The sequence below is a fragment of the Xenopus tropicalis genome, chromosome 1 (genome assembly GCF_000004195.4).
Source record: "Xenopus tropicalis strain Nigerian chromosome 1, UCB_Xtro_10.0, whole genome shotgun sequence".
Classification (NCBI taxonomy): domain Eukaryota; kingdom Metazoa; phylum Chordata; class Amphibia; order Anura; family Pipidae; genus Xenopus; species Xenopus tropicalis.
The window spans coordinates 204,815,482-204,826,562 of NC_030677.2; positions in this window are offsets into that span (position 1 = coordinate 204,815,482).

Genomic DNA, 11,081 nt, shown 5'->3' on the forward strand with positions numbered 1-11,081 from the left:
GCCTTTTTGGGCTGGTTGTTTGGCTCTAGGTCTCTTAGCCTGGCCTTTATTTGGTGTTGGGGAAGCTAGGTTCTGAGTGTATGCTTCCTCTGACTGACCTTGTACAGGGGATGCCATGTTAGGTTGTGTAAACGGAGAATGTGAATAGAAGGGAGAAGTAGTATAAGAGAAAGATCCTGACCTCTCCCTCTTTATGCTCTATTCTCTCTGCGGTCGCGCAGTTATTATCCCTGGTACCGTTTCAAGCTGAGGTACTGTGACGTCAGCGCATTTCCTGTTAGCGCTGGCGTGACCGGAAGTAGGATTGGCGCGTCTCTTAGACTCTCGCGCTATCTCCGGGTTGATCCGATCGGCTGTTGCCGCCGGGGTTGCCTGGCTGGCGTTGCCGATGCCGGCAGTACTGCACGGCAGCGTTGAGGCTTGCCTGGAGAGGTTGAGCTGTGTCCCCCAGTCGCATCGGCAGCGTCGAGGCATGTGCGAACGTTTGCAGGCAGCGTTGCTGCTTACCTGTGAGTTGAAGCCTGCCTGCGTGAGGGGTACTAGGCAGCGCTGAAGCATGCCTGTGTGCTAGGTACTAGGCAGCGCTGAAGCATGCCTGTGTGAGGGATATTAGGCAGCGCTGAAGCATGCCTGTGTGATAGGTACTAGGCAGCGCTGAAGCATGCCTGTGTGAGGGATATTAGGCAGCGCTGAAGCATGCCTTGGGGAGAGGAGCTGGCAGCGTTGCAGCATGCCTTCTCTCTGTTGTATGCCCCATTTGTTAGCCCACCTAGGTAGCGTTGTAGCATGCCTATGCCGTGTGGTGCTGTAACAATCAAAATAAAGAATGAAATTGCAACAATAAAAAAATTAAAATAGAAAATAAAAAATAAAAAATAAAAAATAAAAAATATATTGAGGGAGCAGAGCTCCCCGAGTCCTACCTCCTAAGAGCAGGATGGAAAAAAACTGATAGGGGAGGGGTCAATACCAGGAAGGGGAGTCACTACAGACTCCTCCCGATTCTTGCATATCCATCCTGCCTCCTAGACGGAAGATGGTATTAACCCAAGGGTGCCCTGTGCTGCCTAGGGACGTACGGAGAAATAACCATGCAGCCATTATGATGGTATTGCTCTGTCCTGGGATTGGGAATGGTTTGGGGGCTGTTTCTTCAGGATTGTGCTTAGTACAGAGAAATAACCATGCAGCCATTATGATGGTATTGCTCTGTCCTGGGATTGGGAATGGTTTGGGGGCTGTTTCTGCAGGATTGTGCTTAGTACAGAGAAATAACCATGCAGCCATTATGATGGTATTGCTCTGTCCTGGGATTGGGAATGGTTTGGGGGCTGTTTCTACAGGATTGTGCTTAGTACAGAGAAATAACCATGCAGCCATTATGATGGTATTGCTCTGTCCTGGGATTGGGAATGGTTTGGGGGCTGTTCCTGCAGGATTGTGCTTAGTACAGAGAAATAACCATGCAGCCATTATGATGGTATTGCTCTGTCCTGGGATCGGGAATGGTTTGGGGGCTGTTTCTGCAGGATTGGGCATGGTTTGGGGGCTGTTCCTGCAGGATTGTACTTCGTACAGAGAAATAACCATGCAGCCATTATGATGGTATTGCTCTGTCCTGGGATTGGGAATGGGTTGGCCGCTGTTCCTGTAGGATTGTGCTTAGTAGAGAGAAATAACCATGCAGCCATTATGATGGTATTGCTCTGTCCTGGGATCGGGAATGGTTTGGGGGATGTTTCTGCAGGATTGTGCTTAGTACAGAGAAATAACCATGCAGCCATTATGATGGTATTGCTCTGTCCTGGGATTGGGAATGGTTTGGGGGCTGTTTCTGCAGGATTGGGCATGGTTTGGGGGCTGTTCCTGCAGGATTGTATTTAGTACAGAGAAATAACCATGCAGCCATTATGATGGTATTGCTCTGTCCTGGGATTGGGCATGGTTTGGGGGCTGTTCCTGCAGGATTGTACTTCGTACAGAGAAATAACCATGCAGCCATTATGATGGTATTGCTCTGTCCTGGGATTGGGAATGGTTTGGGGGCTCTTTCTTCAGGATTGTGCTTAGTACAGAGAAATAACCATGCAGCCATTATGATGGTATTGCTCTGTCCTGGGATTGGGAATGGTTTTGGGGGCTGTTTCTGCAGGATTGGGCATGGTTTGGGGGCTGTTCCTGCAGGATTGTATTTAGTACAGAGAAATAACCATGCAGCCATTATGATGGTATTGCTCTGTCCTGGGATTGGGCATGGTTTGGGGGCTGTTCCTGCAGGATTGTACTTCGTACAGAGAAATAACCATGCAGCCATTATGATGGTATTGCTCTGTCCTGGGATTGGGAATGGTTTGGGGGCTCTTTCTTCAGGATTGTGCTTAGTACAGAGAAATAACCATGCAGCCATTATGATGGTATTGCTCTGTCCTGGGATTGGGAATGGTTTGGGGGCTCTTTCTTCAGGATTGTGCTTAGTACAGAGAAATAACCATGCAGCCATTATGATGGTATTGCTCTGTCCTGGGATTGGGAATGGTTTGGGGGCTGTTTCTTCAGGATTGTGCTTAATACAGAGAAATAACCATGCAGCCATTATGATGGTATTGCTCTGTCCTTGGATTGGGAATGGTTTGGGGGTTGTTTCTGCAGGATTGGAGTTAGTACAGAGAAATAACCATGCAGTCATTATGATGGTATCGCTGTGTCCTGGGAATGGTTTGGGGGCTGTTTCTGCAGGATTGGGTATGGTTTGGGGGCTGTTTCTGCAGGATTGTACTTAGTACAGAGAAATAACCATGCAGCCATTATGATGGTATTGCTCTGTCCTGGGATTGGGAATGGTTTGGGGGCTGATTCTGCAGGATTGGGCATGGTTTGGGGGCTGTTCCTGCAGGATTGTACTTAGTATAGAGAAATAACCATGCAGCCATTATGATTGTATTGCTCTGTCCTGTGATTGGGAATGGTTTGGGGGCTGTTTCTGCATGATTGTGCTTAGTACAGAGAAATAACCATGCAGCCATTATGATGGTATTGCTCTGTCCTGTGATTGGGAATGGTTTGGGGGCTGTTTCTGCAGGATTGTGCTTAGTACAGAGAAATAACCATGCAGCCATTAAGATGGTATTGCTCTGTCCTGGGATTGGGAATGGTTTGGGGGCTGTTCCTGCAGGATTGTACTTAGTACAGAGAAGTAACCGTGCAGCCATTATGATGGTATTGCTCTGTCCTGGGATTGGGAATGGTTTGGGGTCTATTTCTGCAGGATTGGGTATGGTTTGGTGGCTGTTCCTGCAGGATTGTACTTAGTACAGAGAAATAACCATGCAGCCATTATGATGGTATTGCTCTGTCCTGGGATTGGGCATGGTTTGCGGGCTGTTTCTGCAGGATTGTGCTTAGTACAGAGAAATAACCATGCAGCCATTATGATGGTATTGCTCTGTCCTGGGATTGGGCATGGTTTGCGGGCTGTTTCTGCAGGATTGGGCATGGTTTGGGGTCTGTTCCTGCAGGATTGTATTTAGTACAGAGAAATAACCATGCAGCCATTATGATGGTATTGCTCTGTCCTGGGATTGGGCATGGTTTGCGGGCTGTTTCTGCAGGATTGTGCTTAGTACAGAGAAATAACCATGCAGCCATTATGATGGTATTGCTCTGTCCTGGGATTGGGCATGGTTTGCGGGCTGTTTCTGCAGGATTAGGCATGGTTTGGGGTCTGTTCCTGCAGGATTGTATTTAGTACAGAGAAATAACCATGCAGCCATTATGATGGTATTGCTCTGTCCAGGGATTGGGAATGGTTTGGGGGCTGTTTCTGCAGGATTGGGCATGGTTTGGGGGCTGTTTCTGCAGGATTGTGCTTAGTATAGAGAAATAACCATGCAGCCTTTATGATGGTATTGCTCTGTCCTGGGATTGGGAATGGTTTGGGGGCTGTTTCTGCAGGATTGTGCTTAGTACAGAGAAATAACCATGCAGCCATTATGATGGTACTGCTCTGTCCTGGGATTGGGAATGGTTTGGGGGCTGTTTCTGCAGGATTGTGCTTAATACAGAGAAATAACCATGCAGCCATTATGATGGTATTGCTCTGTCCTGGGATTGGGAATGGTTTGGGGGCTGTTTCTGCAGGATTGGGTATGGTTTGGGGGCTGTTTCTGCAGGATTGTGCTTAGTACAGAGAAATAACCATGCAGCCATTATGATGGTATTGCTCTGTCCTGGGATTGGGAATGGTTTGGGGGCTGTTTCTGCAGGATTGGGTATAGTTTCGGGGCTGTTCCTGCAGGATTGTGCTTAGTACAGAAAAATAACTATGCTGCCATTTTTATGGTATCGCTCTATAGGGGAATTGGGTATGTGTAGGGGGCTGTTCTTGCTGACCTTTCCATCTCTGAATCTGCTGATCCGGAACCTTTTGATACGGATCTCAAGTTCCCGAGTCCCCTGTTCCTGAGGTTCCTACTGGACTGCGCTGAGCTCGACTGTTTGAGTTCCTGAGAATGCTGATCCTGCAGAAAGTTGTATCACAAATCATTGTTGATATTGAAATATTGTATTTCATTAATCTCATCAATAAACATGAAAAGTTTCCATTTCTCATAGTCTCATAGTATCACTCATGTATTATAAGGAATAATGTACCCCCTACTGTAAACAATAAGGATATTAGCAGTCACTGAGGGGTTCTGTGCCCATATAAAGGCACGAGGCTGCAGGCTGAGTTATACAGGGAACTCTGAGTATCACTCATGTATTATAAGGGATAATGTACCCCCTACTGTAAATGATAAGGATATTAGCAGTCACTGAGGGGTTCTGTGCCCATATAAAGGCACGAGGCTGCAGGCTGGGATATACAGTACATATGTATATATGTTCCGTGCCTGTGTAGGGTTGGATCTGACCCTGTTACACTAAATACACAGCTGGGGGGGCAGGGAATGCAGAGAATGAACACGCTGTTACCTGTGGAATCTGTAGCATTTCCTCATAAAATGGTTCTTCTTCATTCTAGAGATTCTGATTTTCTGGACTCCTCCTTCGGTTCCATGTTATCTTACAAAAAACCCAAAACACAGAGATGTAAGAGGTGAGCAGGGCTACTCTTACCAACCTGCGCTGTACAGCCCTCCTGTCTAATTAAAAGATGGATGTGCCTGTCTGAGAGGAGCTTTGTTCAGAACGTATTGCAGCCCAAACATGGTATGGTCCCTGCAGTACCACTTCTCACCTGATCTTTTCCATAGGCTGCAAAAGAACAGCGCCACCAGCTTCTGCTCTATTCTGGGTGCCAATGATCGGAGTTTGAATTAAATGATCCTGTGACTTGGCATCTAGACTTAGCAGTCATCTTGTCCCAGTCAGCTGGAGTGAGAGGGACCTTAGATTGTAAGCTCTACAGGGATTTATGGGAATGATGTATAATCTCTGTAAGAATCACTGCCCTCCTGTTTCCAATTCTTTTTAAAACCACCATTTAATGTATATTGCTAAAACATCTGCCAGGGCTGGGGCCATTATTACAATTTCACTGGCAATGTAATTTGTAATACCCTAAAGTTCAGCCCCTGGCCCCCACCCCCTTAAACCCCTGATTCGCTCAGAACCTGGGCAAAACTTGCCCTTTATCTTCCCGAGCCTCCTCTGGACATCAACCTTGCCCCCTTTAGTCATTGCCCCACCCATATTGTATCACAGACTGCCCCTTTTGTCGCAGCTCCCCTACTGGCAACTGTGTTGGTAGGTTCCTACTGACACAGGGGTTCTGTTTTGGTGTTTCCCACCATCATTGGCTGCACTGTAGCTGCTTGTGGGGCTGCACTGGGTATAGATGTCTTCTGTCTCTTCTCAACCTGCAAAAAAAAGGATATATTTTTACCCACTGCAACAACATTACATTTGTACCGATTCCCCATACACTAACACTACATCTACAGCGTTCTAGGTAGAGAATGTAAACTGGTTGCTAGGGTCTCACTTACCCTAGTGACCAGGCAATGGTTTCAGTGGCAGATTGGAATAGAGATTGTAGTGGACTGAAATGTTCTTTACTGTGAATGTTTATATATAACAACTATGCTGCTGGTACTGAATGGGCTTTTAACTTCCGTTTATACCCATACCATCAGCAATACGGCCCTATTGGCCACCTTAAAACCCATAAACCACATCCAAAAGTCCTACCCGCAACCTGCAGGACAGGTTACCCACTTTTTTTGTGGGCAACCAACCCACTGCACGACTCTAAACACGAGTTTTAAGGAGAAAATAGGCGCCTGGTCTACCCAAGGCTGCGCTGTGACTTGGGACACCATTCATGGTGAACATGTAATTAATGTATCAGCCCCCTGAGACGTCACCCAGAGGAGAATATTCCCAATATGCTGTATGTATGAAGACCCACCTTCATTGCATACGGCCCAGGGATTCACGCTCCTACAGGCCCAACTTACTGGGTTCCTGGCTGTACAGATATAGCTCACAGAACCAGAGAGAACCAGTGTATAGTGTGACCCCCACACCTGGGCACTAAGCCAGTTCAGAACATTTGGAGAAAAAAAAGCCAAGATTCCCTTTATACTCTATGGAAGATTTTTTAATCGTCCCGTTAAGATTATTTCCCAGATACCATTCGATGGATTTTGATTCTGTATGGCAGTGGAAGGGCATTCCCAAACTACACAATTAAATAACATTTTGACAAATAGGGCGACTTCACAACATTTTGAGAAAAAAAGCCAAGATTCCCTGCACTACACTGATGAGCCCCAAGAAGGGTGAAACCGGTCTGGAGTCGGGAATCTGATCAGCTATTATCCCAGCTTCTGCTTTAAAAACCCAGTGGGTGAGCATTAGCCTATAGGATAAACCCATGTAAGTGGGATTTTCTAACCTTGTTTGGAATTCATTCCCAGAAGTCCTTTTGTTTAATTAGATTCCACAAACACCTGAAAAAAGCTAATCCCAGAGAGCCTGCAAGGTTTGCTATTCCGAAGGTATTAGACGAGATGTGCGGTATTATTGTCCAAAGTGCCCCAGCCACTCAACAACTTTTTTTCATGTATTCCATCCAAAATGCTGCTTACATCTCCAGAAAAATGGCAAACTTCACTTAATAAAAAAAACATTTAATTTCCCTAGTTTTATGGAGATTTTCCAACCAAAAAGGTAAAATTCAACATGCACTTAAAGAAAAAAATGGTGGGACATAAAAGTGCAGCAAAGAGCAAACATTGCTGGAAGGAAGAAGTTAGAATTTAAACCCTGCACAGTTTGAGATGGTGATGAGGAGCACTGAAAGCTATTTAGAGGCTTCTGGTTTTTCAGTTAACTATAAAAAGCTGAAACCTCTTTGGGACCTTGATAGGAAACCTTAGGGGTTCAATATGGAAAGGGAGACAATTGTAGACCACTGAGTCTGGGAGTCATGGAGAAAATATGCTGTTTAGTATCTAATACACCCAAGGTTGACGTGTCATGATTGTATGAGAAGGTTGCCAGACCATGGAGAGGGTGTTAAGACTATGGATATGTGCTTGGAGCAATTTTCCAGTAAAAGAAGAAAAAAGAGAGACTATAGAATGTTCGACGCAAAGGAACCCAGGCATCAAAGAGGTAGAGTTGGATAAAATGGCAGATGAGTTGCCAGACCATAGAGAGGGTGCTAAGGTGCTTGGAGCAATTTTCCAGTAAAAGCAAAATAAAAAAGACTATGCCATTTATCCCTGACACCATCTTAGAATGTTCAAAGCAAAGGAACCCAGGCTTTAAAGAAGTGAGTTGGTGGCAGAGTTTGCCAACTCTGCAGAAGACATGCCCACTAATTCTGGGAGTAATAGGGGTTCTTGCTTAGAGTTGGGGTATTCATGTGGCCAGGCGTGGTATCTAATAAAAAGAATCCTGCCTCTCAGATTGCCAATGAGACATGTAGAATGTAATAAAGTATCAAGTACTACAGGATCTGAATTCTGCATCTGTTGGTAGGTTAGAGCCATCTGGGTTTGTAAGTGGTATAGGCATGTTTTATATCTTCATAGTAAATGTGCCATTCTCTAGATTTGTATGCACAAGGTTGCAGGATGGAAAGAAAAGCTCCAGATGTATCTAGTTTAGAAACAAACCTTGAATTCATCAGGTCTTTGTTACTTGTCTTTGGGATTTTGGTAAGAAATTTATTTGAAAATTATTTCACTATAAAGCAGCTTAAGTTTCCCATATTTTAATATTCCATTAGACAACTGATTGCCCTCATTGGGAATCCTTGGAAGCTATCGCTGCATAACCCATACTCCCCCACAGCATTAGTTTAGTGCCAACACCACAAAAAGACCACAAAATGGCAACGTTTGCCTACAACACGAAAGCATGGAATCCCGTTAGAAAGCTGTATGGCTTAAGGTCATCCTATTTTGGGTAAGCTTTTTTTTTCCACTCCTGGTTTGCTGTATGGCTTAAGGCAGGGATCCCCAACCGTTTTTACTCGTGAGCCACAGTCAAATGTAAAACACAAGCACTGTGAAAGTTTGTGGAGGTGCCAAATAAGGGCTGTGATTGGCTATTATGTGCCTCTATGCACCCTATCAGCTTACAGGGGCTTTATTTGGTAGTAAATCTTGTTTTTATTCAACCAAAACTTGCCCCCAAGTCAGGAATTCAAAAATAACTCCCTGGTTTGGGGGCACTGAGAGCAACATCCAAGGGGTTGGGGAGCAACATGTTGCCCCTGAGCCACTGGTTGGGGATCACTGGCTTAAGGTCACCCATTTTGGTAACCCACTTTTCACTCACGGTTTGCAATCCCCAGCCTTTAAGTGGTGGACTGAAAAAATGTTGGGTCATCTATTCTATCCGACAGGCCACATACTCCATGAGCGACTCTTGAAAAGTAGTCTGCCCCTGTAATAGAACAATTTAGATGGCAAAAACTTAGTATAAAGTATAGAAACTCTATAGTAGTGTTTCCAAAGCAAACACACAACTTTTACCAGCACGGGTCAACAGTACATTATATTTTCATTAATTTAAACCATTTAATCCTTTGCACAAGAACCAACTGCCCCCACAGAACAGGTCCTGTCCCTAAATTCTTGTATCATGTTAAAAAGCTTAGTACAAGTCCTTTGCACAGGCACCTACTTGTACCCAATATATATATATATCAGTGCCTGATATCAGTGTCTTATTTTAATTAATTAAAATAAAAACTTTTACCCAAATACCTCAGTACATAACCCATGTGTATAAAACTAGCCCTTTGCGCAGGCACCTACTTGCACCCAAAGATATACCTCAGCGCCTGTCCCTACATTTATATATAAGCTTAAAAATAAGTATAAAGTCCAAGTATCTACTAAGTAAATATAAAGTCCAAGTATGTACCCCTAATTTCTTACTACCCATTGGTTAATGGAGCTCTTTGTGCAGGCAACTACTTGCACCCATACAAATACCTCAGCACCCAAGCCTGGACTGGCAATGTGAGGAGTGTGGCCAATGCCAGAGGGGCTGACGTAAGATGCCAGACAGTCACTATTTAGTGACCTGGTGTAGGGCTGTGTGGGCCTCTGTGTAAATGAAATGCCAGGGCCTATTTTGAATCTCAGTCCAGACCTGTCAATTTCTTACTTCACGTTAGTCTATAAACTCTTTTATACAGACACCTACTTGCACCCATAGAAATCCCTCAGTGCCTGCCCCTGATATCTTACTATAAATTAGCCAACAAAGACCTTCGTACAGGCACCTACTCGCCCCTATAGAAACACCTCGGCGCCTGTTCCTAATCTCATACTTCCAAGTAGTCACCAAAGTCCCACAAAGTCCCCCATTTTCGCATTACAAAGACTAAAACCCCAGCACCAGCAGCCGCACAGAGAATTCTGCCTAATAAAGTGCCGTGCCAGCTGCTGGGGGAGGAGCTATAATTCCGCCCCGCAAGCCCCATGTAACCCCACCGGACTGGGCAGTTTCAATCCAACAAAACGGCACGAAGCTGTTTATCCTTCTCCCCGGCTCCGCCCACAAACTGGCCGCCCCTCTGAGCCTTTGCTTCTCTGTCTGCGCCTAGTCAAATTGCAAGCTCTTCCATGGCCCGCCCCTGTCATGTCTCTGCTCCCTAATCTGTATACCTTCCTGCCCACTCGTCTATTAGCCCCACCCACAAACATTGACGACAGCTCCGCCCTCAGCAGTCTAAGTATACAAGATGTCGATTGGCTGCAAATGGTTTTCCAGCCTCTTTGGAGAGCAACGATTGGCTGTTGCAGTTTATGGACAGGATGAAGCAAGAAACTTTCCGTTTTGTACATTTTAGTACCTCATTGTTTACTTTGTTCTATCTATAACCATACTACAACTCCCAGCATGCCCTGTGCCTCCATACTGTGTCCCTTGTATGTAGCTCAGCTCACAGGGCGCTTTACTGTACTGCAACTCCCAGCATGCCCTGTGCCTCCATACCATGCCCCCTGAATGTAGTTCAGCTCCCAGGGCGCTTTATTGTACTGCAACTCCCAGCATGCCCTGTGCCTCCATACCGTGCCCCTTGTATGTAGCTCAGCTCACAGGGCGCATTACTGTACTGCAACTCCCAGCATGCCCTGTGCCTCCATACTGTGCCCCCTGTATGTAGCTCAGCTCACAGGGCGCTTTATTGTACTGCAACTCCCAGCATGCCCTGTGCCTCCATACTGTGCCCCTTGTATGTAACTCAGCTCACAGGGCGCTTTACTGTACTGCAACTCCCAGCATGCCCTGTGCCTCCATACTGTGCCCCTTGTATGTAGCTCAGTTCACAGGGCGCTTTACTGTACTGCAACTCCCAGCATGCCCTGTGCCTCCATACTGTGCCCCTTGTATGTAGCTCAGTTCACAGGGCGCTTTACTGTACTACAACTCCCAGCATGCCCTGTGCCTCCATACTGTGCCCCTTGTATGTAGCTCAGCTCACAGGACGCTTTACTGTACTACAACTCCCAGCATGCCCTGTGCCTCCATACTGTGCCCCTTGTATGTAGCTCAGCTCACAGAGCACTTTACTGTACTACATTCTACTTTACTGCATGTATATAGCT